A 15,673-nucleotide genomic window follows, 5' to 3' on the forward strand; every position below is an offset into this window, starting at 1 on the left:
GGTACAGGCCTTTAATCCCAGCACTTGGGAGGCAGAGGCTGGTGGATTTCCAGCCTGGTCTATTTCATGAGTTCTAGGACAGCCATGGCTATGTAGAGAGAGCCTGTCTCAATAAAAACCATCCAACCAACCAAACAAAACTGCTCCTACAGAATCCACAGTATTCTGTGATGCAAGCCAACCAAATATCAGGATGGAGGCACACCTAGGACCCAGGAGTCTTGTCCAGGGTGTGACAGTTCGTCACCCATCTCCACTGAAGACATGAACTGAACAGGAACTGTGTCCAAGACTCCACTAGGAAACCAGCTCCTTACAAATGGACATCTGATGTGACACAGTCTGGTTGTGCTTTGCCCTCAACAGAAACGGGACAGATTAAGAACTTTAAACCCTTAGCGGTTACTGAGGTTTTATGATCCCATGTTCACTTATGTATAAACTCAGCTGTTGAATAACTGAACACATGTTTGTCTGGCTTTGGATTTGAGGAGGAGATGATTAAAAAGGCATTGCTATTATCTCATTGTATTTCCATTCCCTGTAAACTTCCAAGTCAATTCCAGTTCATGATAAGTAAGTAAATAATATAAACATGTTGGTGGGACTGACACACGGGTAGAGGCGGGCAGGGAAGCATGAACAACCCTTGCTGGAAAACAGTTACCACATCCAGCTCAAAAATGTGCTTAGTTACCCAAGAATACGAGCCAAGGAATTTCTCAGATTAAACCCTCAAGTTTAACCCTCGTGATACGTTCATGACGCAAGTACGTAAAACCAACATAATCCTTTTCAGATCTGATATTTGAAATCAGGACCCATGTCTTCCTCTTGTGCCATCCTGAAATCATCACTTAATACTACATACACATGGAGAGAAAGCATGCTTTTACCTCCAGGTAACAGATGTGAAGTATTGCCACAAAAATGTTACAAAACACTAAAATTTAACTCAAAATTGCTCCCTCTGAGGCCGAGGGTTAAAGCTGTACGTTTGGTCTTTTACAGCCTTCGATCTACTTTTTCGTGGGCTGTTCCTGCTGACAAATTCACAGATAAACAAACGGCACACGGAAGACTGTAACAAGATGAGGTCACGCCAGAAACGAAACGCATCTGTGAAAGGAAAAGATTGTACCGGAAAGCAAGGACTGAGAAGGACGCATGTCCTCAATGGCTCGCCACTCTATCCTTGCCTTATTCTCCTTCAGCCTATTTAGAAATGTGGTTGCCAGTACTTCTATGGTAGATAGGGCTCACACACCTGTCAGTCAAGGTATTAAGAGGCAAACACATGTGCTTATCCAGTGTATTTGAGGCATCCTGGCCTGATTTGTGGGGACATGGGGCAGGAAGTCTTCCAGTTGCTTACATCACAGCCTGGATCAGTGCTCTCCCAGAACCATTTGCCTTGGGTAGATACAGCAGTTAATGTGAGAGATGGAGTGAGAGGCCTTGGTCACCCAACATCCAAGAACATGGTGTTCCTGGACTCTACCTTCAGTGGGAGGATGTTTTACACAGAGAATGAAAGATTACAGTGTCTTAAAAAAAAATCTAGTCTTCTTGAAAGCAGCCAAGGCACTGCTGGGCCATATAGTGACCTTTGGAAGTCACGCACTGAGCTAGACTGGCACCTCTCTCCCAGTTCCTCTGCTGAAGGACTACAGACTAGCTGTGAGCCTTCAACTTCCCACACCACTCCAGGGTCTGTCCTAGAGCGGAAGGAACAGAGAAAACAAGAGGGAACAGCATCCTCTTTTCCTCGTCAGTTGAACCAATGTGCTCTAGCCTGGCTGTTTCCATTGGAGGTAACATGGTCTATCTTCTCGTGTGTGTGTGTGTGTGTGTGTGTGTGTGTGTGTGTGTGTGTGTGTGTGTGTGTGTGTGTGTATGTGTGTGTGTGTGTATGTGTGTGTGTGTGTGTATGTGTCTGTCTGTGTGTGTGTATGTGTGTGTCTGTGTATGTGTGTGTGTGTGTGTGTGTGTGTGTGTTTGTGTGTGTGTGTGTGTGTTTAATAGGGTCTCTTGAAGCCCAAGCTGATGTCAAACTCACGACATAGCTCAGTCTAGGCCACACTTGAATTACTGATCCATCCATCTGCCTCTACCTCCTAAGTGTGGATTACAGCCATGTACAGTATCATCACCACACCCAGTGCCTCTACCTCCTAAGTGTGGATTACAGGCATGTACACCACCACCACACCCAGTGCCTCTACCTCCTAAGTGTGGATTACAGGCATGTACACCACCACCACACCTAGTGCCTCTACCTCCTAAGTGTGGATTACAGGCATGTCCACCTCCACCACACCTAGTGCCTCTACCTCCTAAGTGTGGATTACAGGCATGTCCACCTCCACCACACCCAATGCCTCTACCTCCTAAGTGTGGATTACAGGCATGTACACCACCACCACACCTAGTGCCTCTACCTCCTAAGTGTGGATTACAGGCATGTCCACCTCCACCACACCCAATGCCTCTACCTCCTAAGTGTGGATTACAGGCATGTACACCCCCCACCAATGTGTCTCTACCTCCTAAGTGTAGATTACAGGCATGTCCATCTCCACCACACCCAGTGCCTCTTCCGTCTATTTAGCAGTCACACAGACATTTGGATCATGAAGAAAATCCTCATTCCTTTTCCCTGTAGTTGGTCCCCCTGAATTGATTACTTAGGAGAACACTCAGGTTGTACATTTTGGGAACACCTTCAGGGTGACAGGGCTCGAGAGACTCTCCCGGGTATGCTGCGATGACTACTGTTCCTCATGCTTTTCAATCCCGCCCTCCAGCATGCACCAGACTTGCTCCAACACAGAAGTCCATAGCACACCGAGAACAACCACAGGTTCCAAAGTTGTGGGGAACATCGCCATTGGAGCAACTGAAGGAGAAGGGACCATTACTAATTTTTTAAAATTTAGATGCTCTAGTGGAGCCAAGGCTGGCCTCAGATTTGATATGTATCTGAGGGTAACCTTGAACCTCTGATCTGCCTGCCTCCACCTCCCAGGAATGAGCCACCACACCTAGCGTATGCAATGCTGGGGACAGAATGCAGGGCTTCGTGCAGGCTAGGCAAGCACTCCCGGCGCTGAGCGACACCCCCAGCTCAGAAGACAGCATTTACTTACCATTTTGTCCTTTCCTGTTATGGACTACAGCCTCGTAGATGCCACGAAAACAAGGCACTTAGACACCTTAGTTCTAGAAAAACCTCAAACTCAGGGGCATTTGTAGGGAAGATTAAGTGATTTCTGACCCTCTGGTTTAATAAATTCTTAACACATTATTGTCTTTCCACTCTGCAACTGTTAGCACTTTAAGCAGGGAATTCAATAAATGAATGCATCCCCTACAAATGACATGGACCCTATTTAAACGACAGAGCAAGTCAGCTACATACTATTCCCCCTAAAGGGCCTGCACAACATGGAAAGAAGGAATCTGAGTAATGTCCCATGTCTACTGATTGTCTCCACTCAAGGAGATTGTGTCTCTGTGTGATGTGACTCATGGGACACCGGCGCCTGCAGTTTAGAACACAGGGGTGTAGGCTGTCACCCAGCACAGAGCAGCCTGGAGTGAGTTCCACAGCTAACGGGCTGCCCAAGTCACTCATGTGTGACACGTAGTCAAGAGCACAACCTCCTTCAGTGAGACCAGGCCGGGCGAGCTTGAGGGTGACCCAACGCGTGAATTTCAAAGCATGGCAAGCTGTTCTCTCCAGAAAATCATTGTGTTTAACACACTCTCAGCAGAACCCCCAACTAGCCACAATCTGTAAGGGTCTCTTGTCTCGGGCTGCACAGCTCAGCTGTGCGGGGCTTTCTCTGCAGTGGTAATTGGTTTGGCTGTCCATCCCACCCACCAGGTGATAGAAAACTATCAATCAGCATAAATGCAATGTGAGGGAAGTCTCTTTAGCCAATTAGTCAGTAATGAGCACATTAGCCGAGATATCTTCTGCAGAGGGCACCTTAGCCATTCCACGAGAGTCTGAGGGGATGGCGGTCCCTGCGTGATTAATAAAGATCACAGGACACTTCAGAAACCCTACATGGGCGAAGAAGAAAACCAGAAACACTTGGAAGAGCCACATGTTTCGTTGTTGAGTCCTCCGAGCAGACACAGTGAAGAAGTGGGTGGGGGGGAGTGGAAGAGGCTGGAGGGTTGATGGATGCCACCCTCCCAGTCACAGGTAAGACAAGAACACCGTGACTCGTCCAAGGTCAACCAGCTGGCCCGCCATGGTACACCTTGATGGCCAGGTGTGATGATGATATCTGTAATCAGAGTATGGGGAGATGAGGCAGGGGGACAGAGACCGGGAGGTCAGCACAGAGAGTCCGAGGTCACATAGCAAGGTCCTGTATCCAAGAGCTAAGAGCGAGGGCTGGGAGAGAACTCTGTTGAGAAAGTGCCTGCCACTCAAGGTAAGGACCTGAGCTCAACCCCCAGCCCCAATAAAAGCTAGGCACAGTGGTGTGTGTCTGTTACCCCACTGGGGGAAAGGGGCGGAAGCAGGCAGATCCCTGGAGCTCACTGGCCAGCCGGCTTAGCTGAATTGATGAGCCCCAGGTCCAGTGAGACACCCTCTCTCCAAAAGTAAGATGGAGGGGAATGGAGGAAGACACTTGATGTCTCACTGACCTCTGACCTCCACGTGTGTATGTATAGGTACACCTGCATGCACACACACGCTCACCAAGGGCCATGGACGTGATCAGCACAAGAGTGCTTAACTATCATATACAAGGCCCTATGCTTGATCCCCAAAACAGAAAAAAAAAAAAAAAAAAAAAAGTGAAGCCTGCTGAAAGCTATGAAGATAACTGTCAGTCATCGGGAGAATTTTCCAATACTTCTGATACGTCCGCACCGTGTGTGTGTGTGTGTGTGTGTGTGTGTGTGTGTGTGTGTGTGTGTGTGTGCGCGCGCTCTGTCTCCAGTGAAGACAAGGGTTTTGTGTGCTACTTCTGTGACTGCTGGAGCCCAGCATGACAGTTTTGTGTCCTGAGGAAGTACCATATGTCCTCTAGGCCCCTCATGGGCCTACCATGTCAGCTCCACTAATAACTAGACATGTGACTTCAGACGAAGAACTTAGTTTCCCCACATGTAAACTGTGGATAACAATAGTCTCCACCTTCCAATGTTGTCCTGAGGATTCAGTCCATCTCCACAAAAGACAAGGACTAGACCTTCCCTCACCAGCTCGGGTACCACTGTACAGGGATGTGCCTTGGGGAGACGAGTCAAAGAGATGACGACATCTTCATGTGCAGGAGTACTACCATGGCAAGTGAAGGCAAACTAAACAATGCCACAACTTCCCTTGGCAGGATGGTGGTAGGAGAGTAAACCCCACGAGAGACAGCCAAAGTGAGGCTGATGAGGTTGATTTGTGGATGGATCACCAGTGCTTTGGGTGACAGTGCCATGGTGTCCCTACCTGACCACTGAGATGCTTCCAGAACCACCTGGGCACAGTGAGGTTCTGTGCCCACCCACTCCTACACCCTACCTACCAGCCAAGGTGACGGTAACAGATCTTTATCTGTGGTACACAGTATCCTCATCACTCCATCTGAGCCACCAAGCCCTGGACTTGAGGGTGACTTCACCTTTCCTAGAGGCTTTGGCATCCGCTCCTCCCACAGAGCCTCACAGCTCTTTAGACACAGTGTGGCACTATGTAGGGGCAGTGCATTATCACTGCTTGCTGGGCCCTGTACTTCCTATCCCCTCACAGTGCCTCCTCAATGCGGGGCCAGGCAGATTTTGACAAAAGGGCCACCTCGGTGATTGTCCCAACGGAGCACACACCAAACACAGGAGCCATTTCGACAATGGCTCAGCTACAAAATGTCTCTCTGGGCATTTCCTTCCTCCCCGCCCTCCCTCTTACCTGTCTCTCTTCCCTTAAAAGGGGACTTGCTGTATTTCCCAGGCTGCCCCTGAGCCACTGTACCTGAGCTCAGCATGGAGACGACAGGCACATGTACCCACTGCTGACCTCCCGACTCACAGGCTCAGAGAAAAGGAAGGGACACCCCTGCCTCTGCCTTTGATGGGCTGTGCACATCTGTCTCCTGCAAAGGGGAAGCAAAGAGAAAACGCATGGGACAGAGCCTGAGGATTCTCCAAGGTAAGACTGCATTCCCCCATTACAGCCCGTCCCTCGCCATGCACAGGGAGCTCGGTGTCAGTGATCGGCTACAGAAGGAAGGAAAGAAACCCATCTTGAATCTACGAGGTCCACCTCAAAATCTGCCTAACCTCTCTCGAGAGAAAGGTTCTCAATGTGGTTTTCAGCCACCATGCAGAGTTCCCAACAGGACCCATCTTCAGGGAGAGGGGGAGGGACCCCTCCACCTGAGCAGACGTCTGCGCCCCTCCGCCTCCTATTCAAGGTTAGTGTGGTGGAGACCCCCTAGTCAGACGCTGTACTACAGTCCATCCAACCCTGTGTTCCACAAAAGCTAGAACCTTCAAAGCACGCCCCTCTAAAAATCAACAGCACACAGTCTAAAATGCTAGCGAAAAGGACCTCATCGCTTTGTGAAAACTGAAAATGTACGCGGTGCAGAGAGTAACTGCCATATTTATGTCTTTCATACTGACCTTATCTAATGAGAGCTGGAAAATCAGCGCCAGGAGCCAACTCGTCACTGTTTTAAGTAGGACTCAAAGATACATGGTGTGTATAATAATAGTGTTCTTCCATTGTTACATAAACATAAACGATCACACCCCCTTCTATTCTTTAGACTTTGTGACAATCTGAGCTAATACAGTTAATTCAGCTCAAGTCCCTGAAAACACAGACGATTGCTATTTATCAGTTGGCTGAGCCATTAAAATTGCCTCTGACACGCAATCTCTAGAACTTCCATGGGTGACACCATCCAATCATTGTGTTGTGTGAGACACAGTCGCTAGTTTTTAAATTTCTGTGTTCCTAACATTCAAAATAATACTTTACTTTGTCTTATGGTGACAGTTTTTAAATTACCAATTCTATATAAATGCAAACTGGTTTATCCCAATTTTTCAAGAGGTAAATTATACTAGTGTGTGACTCGGTCTTAGAACAGCATGAAAGAGCATGGTTACACACACACACAGCAATAGCTCAGACTCCGTGGGCAATAGGCCAAAGGTCGGAAAATAAAGAGAGCCAGGAGCAAAGGAATATCGAGGTAGAGGGCAGCGGTATAGAGAGTAAGGCTGGATGATAAACTACTCAAAATCAAACAGTCGGAAGTGAATTCTGACCCCCTCCTTCCAACAGACTAAAAGGACTCGCGTCCAGCATTGTTTAAAAAAAACAAAATCTATTCTTTTAAAAATGTCTAGACAATGATAAACACAAAGAAAAACCATACATCTGGGAAGGTTGCAATTCCATCATCCAGAAAGATAGACTTTTTGTAAAACTACATGCGTAGCCATCTCTTATTCAAGAGATCAATAAATAAAACAAGTAATCTTCACGGGAGCCCAAGTGCAAGGCCTTCTTCAAACACCTCTCCCCTCACCCAAGTCTCCCCTGAGTCCTGTGAAGTGGGGAAGTAATTGTGTTTTACTAACAGCATGTGAGTAACGTCCCCAAATTCTACATGCAGGGCATGGTGGAGCCGGGATTCCAACCTGGGTCTCTGTGACTCCAGACACTGCATCACTGATCATTTCATTAGGACGCATGTGGATGGATGAGGACAGAGCCATGGTTCCTGTGTCTACCTTGTGGCTTGAAGGGCTGCTGGAAAAGCTGTGTATACTTTTTAAAAAAGAGCTGGGTAAATAACCACACATATTCCTTCCCCGTAGTACCCCAGTTTTCATCTACAGCACCCCGGTTCAACATCAAAAGAAATGTTGACGTCTCTTTTGTTTCCAGTCACTCTGAGGTCACATGACAACAGGGTTGCAGGGATGTGAGGACAGGATGAAGATGTGTGAGGGACTGTGGCGCTTCCTGTGGGCCCCGGGTGCTTCCTGTTGGAGAAGAAACATCTGTCCCGCTGCTCTGGCACAAGCTTTACGTACAATCTCAAGTTTCAGTTAGTGGTTGGTCTCCACTTCCTGTCCCAAGCCATTGGGCAAGACTTGGGCTTCGCTTTCCTGAGACCTCAAGACTAGGTTAGTAGAATGCCTTGAATAGCTTGGCGCCTACCAGGCCAGGGTGGGGGATGGGTGCGAGAAAAGCAGGTCCACCTATAGGGACGAGGCAGCAAGTTATTCAAATTCAGGACCGTTCCCAGACGTGCCGCAGCACTATGGACAGGGCCCGCTGTACGGACTATATATACACTTTCTGGTTGGACCATTCTTCGTCTCCCAAGTTCCCACTGGGGTCTATTAAATCCACACTCATTTACCTAAGGCTCTGTTCAGTCCCTTCCCTCACACACAGTGCACTATATTTGAAGACTTTACTATTCCAAAGCACTGATGCATTGTTTTCTTTTTACTCTTATTATTTTTATTTTAATATGGCAGAGGAAAAAGCTCAGGGAAGACACTACTGTTGCATTGGCTAACCAGTCATCTGGGGGATTTGGGACCATACAGAATTTCCGGTGGTTTCTGACATCCAACTTCCTCCCTGCCTCTCCCTCTCTCCCCCTCACCACCTATTGTCAGGGAAGTACCTGAGCTAGTGAGAACTTTTAAAATGAGAACAGTAGAAATATCCAAAAGCCACCAGGAAATCTGTATTTTAAAATCACGGTGCTGGCCCTGGCACAGCTTATACAAGTATGCACGGTGTATCTGAGTCACCTCACTTGTGCCCACCCAGCTCTAGCTCTTGAGAGAATTCAGAAAAAGACAACACTCAATCAGCTTAAAATAGTGAGTTGTGCTGGGTAGTGGTGGCACAGGCCTTTAATCCCAGCACTCAGGAGGCAGAGCCAGGCAGATCTCTGTGAGTTTGAGGCCAGCCTGGTCTACAGAGCAAGATCCAGGACAGCCAGGGCTACATAGACAAACCTTGTCTCGAAAAACAAACAAACATACAGTGCGTGTGTGTGTGTGTGTGTGTGTGTGTGTGTGTGTGTGTGTGTGTGTGTAGTAGATTGTGACAGGTAAAACACACAAGGACTCACACACAGAACCAACTTACGCTCAAGGGGGAATCAGTAAATAAAAATTCATTAGGGTAGTAACCTCCTGTATGTAAATAGTACTGACATCACTCTTAGCGCTAAGAAAAACACACAAGCTGGATATCTTGAAAACATTAAAGCAAGGAGAGTTGATTTCTAATACGCTCCTTGTGAAAAGGAAGAAATAACAATACGCCATTCCTTTTTCAAAGAGATGTTTAAGAAGAAACAAGTAATTGTTAAGAATACTTTCAGTTCTGCTGGGCAAGTTACTACCCAATCCCAAGAGAGTTAAGTTTTTAAAAAAGGAAATAGAGCGGGTGTTTTCTGCAGTTTCAGTGAGAGCTCTGGACCCAAAATGTTTTAAAAGCAGAAAATTGGTAACACTGGAGATATTGTCAAAATACGTTTTCCTCTGGTTCAGAAATGGCGCGAGGGAGGGCTGGCAGGGTGGAGTGGGAAGGAATTGTCATCAAAGCATTGTTAACACGAACTGAATTGCACCACAAAGGTGATGCTTCAACATGGAGAATGAACATTGTTCTGTATCATCATGGATTGACAATATGACAATCGTTCATTGAAAGTGGGTGACAGCTGTAGCATTACAGCTCCGTGCACAAGGCAGGATGAATGAGTGTTACAAGTTCTTCCAGAATGGGCCCCTATTTCACAAGAGTCCATCTCTTCCCCAAATAAATACACGCCAGCTTTTCACTGTCTCAGCAAATTTAGCATCTCTTTACAAAGCAACCTGCTACCCGTGGCCTCAAAGGGCCAATGTCAAGTCCCCGCTTGGCGGATTTGCAGCAGCTGGGAAATGCCAAGTCAAAATGCCATGCAAGATCTATACAGCTCTTCAGCAGAGGAAAGGGCAAGAGATAGGAAAATGCCCATGCCCAGATGTGTGTGAACTGAGATCCGCTGGAGGAGTTTCTGTTACCGGGCTCAGTACACTACGGAGGTAGGTGTGCCTCTGACACCAACTCACTAACCTAAAAGAAATAAGATTATGCGTGCAACTTAAATTAACATACTCAGGGGCCAGAGGTAGTTACACAAGTCCTTAGCTATAACAGAAGCCAGTCCTGTTTAACACACACACACACACACACACACACACACACACACACGGTGGGCGTGGGGAGCAGAGGTAGGTGGATTGGAGAGACAGCTCAGTTGGTAAAGTGTTTGCTTACCCTACAGGCACAAGGACGTGAGTGCAATCCCTGGAACACACATAAAAACGGGCCAGGGTGGGCACACTCTTGTAATCCCAGAGCTGGGGACAAGGCAAATCTTTGGGACTTGCCAGCCAGCCTGCCTTAATCAGTTAATTCCAGTCCAATGAGAGACCGGTCTCAAAAAAAAAAGTGGATGAATGATACCAAAGACAAATAATATTAAAGATGTCTTTTTGGCCTCCACACATATATGTACTTATATACATAGAAACAAGCACACACAAGTACACACAAAAGGCAAAGGAAAAAAGACAAAACCCACACATAGCATGAGAGGAAAAGATAACATCCTTTTCACAGTCAGATGTTAGTATTTTTATTTCTAGCTTCAAATGCATCTAAACATATTTTACAGTGTATCTCTGATACATTAAACACAACCTTGAACGAATTGATGGGGTATGGAGATGTTTTGAGATGTGTACACATGACCAAACCCAGTTATATTATCTGCCTCCTCTAAGACTTACATGTGTGTTCGGGGAAACATGCAAAGCCGTCGCTTCTACCTTTTTGCGACAGACAATACAGTGCACAACACCCTACAACTTCTTGCCTCTTGCTCTTACAGCTTGGTCCCCCTGGCCAGTCCTTTCCCGAGGCTTCTTCTGCCCACTGTCTCCCATGCGCGTAGCCATTATTCTGCTCCCAGTTTCCACACGTCTTTAAAAGACAGAATGCTACCTATTCTGCGCTGGCGCTTGCTTCTCTGAAAATTTGGGATTGGAATATTGTAAACATGTCTCCATCTCCTTAAGTATTTTAAAACAGGATTTCCACGGCCACAGTTATCCTCTCCCGTACCCAGAGCACAACGTGCGCACTTCCCTATTGTTGGACATTTAGGCTGTATGCAGCTTTTCACAAAGAAAAGTAATGTGACTATTACGTCATAGAATACACTCATAAAACCTGCGCAGATTGCCTGTGATTCTGACCGGGTGGTAGTCACAGTCCTGGGGTAGGTGCCTGGAGGAGAAATGACCCACCAGAGAGACTCTGAAACATGGGAGAGAACAAGTGAGGCGGTGTAGAGTGGGCAGGGCCTCTATGGGTCCAGTCTTCTCCAGTTCAACAGAACAGTCTGTCTTGGTGACGAAATGAGAAAAAAATAATATATGCAAAGAAAGAGGAATTCTGTGCATCCCCTCCATGCTCCCAAACTCAGTACTAAACATAAACTTCCTCTGACATGTTGGAGTTGTGTGGGAGTTGCTGAGCGTACTCTGTGTATTTCCAGCTCCCTTCTAGGTATGCTATAGGTTCCCAGTAGACCTGCACCTCCTGGGCCTTGTGTGGTTAGCTGGAATCAGGGGCCTCCTTTTGACAAACGAATTGTGAGTCGACTGGCAGGTGTCCTTTCTGGAACATTCCATTACTCAGGTTAGACGCTCCAAAGGCTCTCTCTTTTCTTTCAAACACCAGTGTAAGATTGGATTTGTAAGAATGAGGCCCCAAGTGACCATGACAAGCAGGGCCCCTATTTCCCCATGAGCTCACAGCAAGTATGAACAAGGAGACAACTGTTGTTTGAACCCCTATTTTACTTATTACTATCTATCCTCACTTCTCCTGCCTGGCCCGTTCGACAACATTTAACTGACTTCTCCGTGATCTCCTGATCTAATTTGAAATGTTCATAGAAAATTCCATTCTCCTCTATTCGTATAGTTTGAAAATGTGGCAAATGACAGAATTTTTCAGGTTTCCTGGGTTCATTATGGGATAAATCAACAGGTATTTTTCCATTGGCAATTGGGGATGGAGCAGTTCCATCGTCTTAGAAAAGTCTGCCCTGGGAAATGACTGATGGCATTCTCCTAGAACCCTGATCGGTTCTAGGGAGAGTGAGCAGGCTTGCCCCCTGCAGCTTTCTGGGGTTTTGCTTGCTTGCTTGCCTGCTTTTTTATAAAAAGAGGCTTGCAAAGTTGCCCGGGCTGGCCTTGGACTCACTCTGTAGCCCAGGCAGGCCTTAATCTTGCAATCTTCCTGCCTCAGCCTCCCAAGTGGCTAGGATCACAGCGGGTGTGTCGCACTTCTTGTCTTGGTATAGGACCCTTTCCCACACACTCACACCATTGTCGCCCTATCGATCATAGATCATGAAGCCCTCGCTAGAATGGGCCAGAAGAGATTTGCTCATAATCACAAACCTCCAGAATTAAAAGCACTATATAACCTAGCTGGCCTAAGCAGCCTGACCTAGCTGGTAAAGCAGCCTGACCTTGAACTCACAGAGATCCACTTGTCTCTGCCTCCCCAGTGCTGGAATTAAAGGTGCATGATAGCCATACTGGGCTGTAAACTTTAAACAAGAAAATTTTGTTTAGATTTATTTTATGTGTATGGGTGTTTTACCCACGTATGTGTATGAGTACTACGAATGTGCCTGGTACCTTTGGAGATCAGAAGAAGGCAATGGATTCCCTGAACCTGGAGCCATGGATGGTTATGAGCTACCATTTGGGTACTGGGGACCAGACTCAGTTCCTCTGCAAGAACAAGTACTCTAACCCACTGAGACATCACTCCAGCCCCAGTAAACTTTATTTTTAATGAATTTTCTAGCCTTGAGTATTTTGTTATGGCAATGAATAAGAGGATAATGAGGAAGTGTAAAGACAGGAAGGGCAAAACTCTGGCCCTAAATAACTTAAAACGGAGGAGATATAGTTTCCATTTTCCACAATGGAGGAATTGAGAGTTAGCAACTGGACTAGGCTGGGGGGGGGGGGGGGGGTGTACCTGGGCGGGTGGGCAACCGAACTACAGGGGTACCTGGGCAGGTGGGCAACTGGACTACAGAGGGTTCCTGGGCAGGGGTCAGTCTGAAACTGTTTGAACATCAAGTTCATTGCATGTCATTATGTGCTTATCCCAAGTGGCATTTCCGGGATGACAAAGGGGGCTGTGGGATAGAGGCTAGAGACAGGTTCTGTTCTAGACAGAGGCCAACACCAGCTGCTGCTGGCCAAGAATGTAAAAGACAGAACTCAGAGGAGAAACTGCAAAGTACCCAAAGAGAAGGGAAAAGGTGGCCTCAGGACTTCAGAAGATGAGATCCTAGTGGAAGAGACTGAGAAGGAGGGATCTGACGCGTGCGTGTGTCGCCAAGATTTCCACAAGGAAAGAGGCGGTGTGGAAGGAGGGCACAGCTGAAGTGCACGCTCAGAAGAGACAAAGCGGAGCACGGATCAGGTGTGCAGAACAACCCTGCAGAAACATCACACAAAGGATGTTAGACAAGCGTGAATCCTAGGGCAGAACACCTAGGGACTTAGAGGGATTTGGGCACAGCCAGCTGAGTTAGGAGGTGGGTGTGAAGCCAGGATTTGAAGGAGAGAATTCTCAACCAGGAAGAAGAGAAGAAACAGAGCAGGTCCTGGCAGGTTTTCTTGGCAGGAGCATGGCGCCTGTAACTGAATAATGAAGTCAGGGCCCGGCTCCCAACTCAGCTCTGGACATGGCGGGCAGGGGGGTGGGAGGGTGGAGGGGATAAGTACATCAGAGCCGAGCTTGCTGAAGATAGTCGAGTGTACAGAATTCGCTGGTCAGTCCTTTTCCTGTCCTTGTCTTTCGTCTTCTTTTAAAAAAAACTTCTTAGCCCATTTTTTGTAGCCTTATTTTGTCATTAGTAAGACAGACACAGTAGAAAACGAAGGTGTTGCCTGGACCTGACATCCCACTATGTGTGCGCGCCTCTGCTTTATCCCCAGAAGCTGGCGGAACACAAGACTCATTGAGAATTTTGTCTTCAAATGCTGTAAAGGCAGCAAGCAGCACGGGCTACCTTTGCTCTTCAGACTAAAAGGGAAACATTCCAGTTCCTCAAACCTTTGTAAACATTTCCCAGTGTGAACCCTTCGGCTTAATCTCGCCTTAGCTGGGCTTCCTTCTATGAAAGCCATTTAGCTCGGCTTCAAACAAAAAGACAAAAATTTGTACAAAGGCTGGGAAAGGCAGATGGGGAGGGAGAAGGGCCTCTTTCTGAGGGATCCCAGGGGAGGGGTGGAACAGATTTCACCCTTTCCCCAGTGTGCCCAAATGGCAACTTCAGGAAGAGGACCCAGGAAATGCACCTAGTGACCTAACAATACAGCAGCAGGCAAAACGCCAGGAGACAATCAACCCCACAGGAGAAAGCTTCTTGTACCTGGGCTACGAAAGCTGTGGCTCTTTCTTTCCTTTTATCACCAGAGAGAGCAAACATTCTCCATGAAATCTGCGCCGTCCTCAGGTCAGATCTGCAAAGCTATAATTATCCAGGTAACTGGGGTCTGATGTTTCTCAAAATATCCAGGTAATTATAGGAGAAAGGTCATTTCCTCTATGTAATCCCAACCCTAGCACTGGCTGTCTACACTGGCAGTTTTCCAGTCAAGATCTGCCTGTCATTTCGTTTTGTTCTTGAATAGAATTTGCCAACGACTGAGAATCCTAACAGGGAAGTTTTAAAAATTACTTTTGTACGTATGCCTCTTCCTTCACCCTCCAACCCCCATGTTCTGATGATGTCCTCACAAGATGGTATGTACAAACACCCACTGCTAATTTTTAACATTCAAAGGAATTGAATTCTGGGAAGAAGACACTGTGAGACGTACAGGAAAGGAGCAGAGTGGAGAGGAGGAACGGACATAGCAGTCCCAGGGTCTCCAAAACGGAGGGGTTTAACTGCTGGGCCCTGTTCCAAGTGAGAAAGAGCGGGGGTCTGCGGGTCAACAGCCCGCTCTTTCGGAGTTTGGGCTTTGGCAGCACGGGGAGTTTGAGGACAGGAGGAAGCGCATCTGACTGAGGAAGCCACTGTTCCTTTGCTTCACAAAGGAAAAAAAAAAATGGCATTTATCCCAAGTACAGCAGAGCGTGGTAGGATTCGCCTCTCCCATCCTTTCTTCCCTCTTCCTCCTCCCATCGCCCTGGCCGCCGCCCCTTCCTGTCGGAAGAGAAAAGGTGGGAGGGGGAGGGGGACCCACCGGTCACAGGCGGCGCGGCGGGAGTCTCTTTCTTTGGCTTTTACCAGCCGATGGGGGTCAGGACGCTATTGGTTCAGCTTCATGTGCGAGCTGGTGCCTCTCGCTTAGCAACAGCGAGCCGCGGAGGCAGGAAGCAACGCCACCTGGCCCTGCGAGTGTGCGATGCTTTAAAAGGGAGACAGAAGGGGAGAGAGAAAGAGCAATCTAGCTTAACATATTGTACTCTCAAGAGTGAGGCTCCATCAGGCTGGTAACGACAGCCAGCCAGGCAAAAAGTGGACACGAGCTCTGTCCCAGGGGCATCTCTGTATCACCCTAGGTGGTC

General features: G+C 47.5%; 1 protein-coding gene across 2 annotated transcripts in view; it reads right to left on the reverse strand.

Annotated features, from left to right (window-relative positions):
- Maml3 (mastermind like transcriptional coactivator 3) overlaps positions 1-15,673 on the reverse strand; it is a 434,164-nt gene that overhangs the window by 314,168 nt on the left and 104,323 nt on the right. The gene's annotated exons all lie outside the window — the stretch shown is intronic.

This window comes from Peromyscus californicus, unplaced genomic scaffold (assembly GCF_007827085.1).
Source record: "Peromyscus californicus insignis strain IS unplaced genomic scaffold, ASM782708v3 Scaffold_9__1_contigs__length_137607984, whole genome shotgun sequence".
Classification (NCBI taxonomy): Eukaryota; Metazoa; Chordata; class Mammalia; order Rodentia; family Cricetidae; genus Peromyscus; species Peromyscus californicus.